Raw genomic sequence first — 243 nt, forward strand, 5'->3', positions numbered from 1 at the left:
TTTTCTCATTATCTCTGGGTCACGTGTTTATGATCTTTTCATACTCTATGTTAAGAAGATATGGAGTTTACGGTGGCCATTATCCACCAATGTGCACCCACCCACTCAATGCAAAAATGACCTATTGTTTTTTTCAATATAACTATTGTCATGAAAAAAACAGGATAATTAATTTCACTCAAAATGCTATTGCCATTCTTGACTTCCCTGCCATCTTCAAATTGTACAGCAGACAAAGAAAGA

The 243-nt window shown here is 35.0% G+C and overlaps 1 pseudogene; it reads left to right on the forward strand.

Moving 5' to 3' along the window:
• LOC116695329 (5-hydroxytryptamine receptor 3A-like) overlaps positions 1–243 on the forward strand; it is a 176,825-nt pseudogene that overhangs the window by 168,277 nt on the left and 8,305 nt on the right.

The sequence above is a fragment of the Etheostoma spectabile genome, chromosome 9 (assembly GCF_008692095.1).
Source record: "Etheostoma spectabile isolate EspeVRDwgs_2016 chromosome 9, UIUC_Espe_1.0, whole genome shotgun sequence".
Taxonomy (NCBI): domain Eukaryota; kingdom Metazoa; phylum Chordata; class Actinopteri; order Perciformes; family Percidae; genus Etheostoma; species Etheostoma spectabile.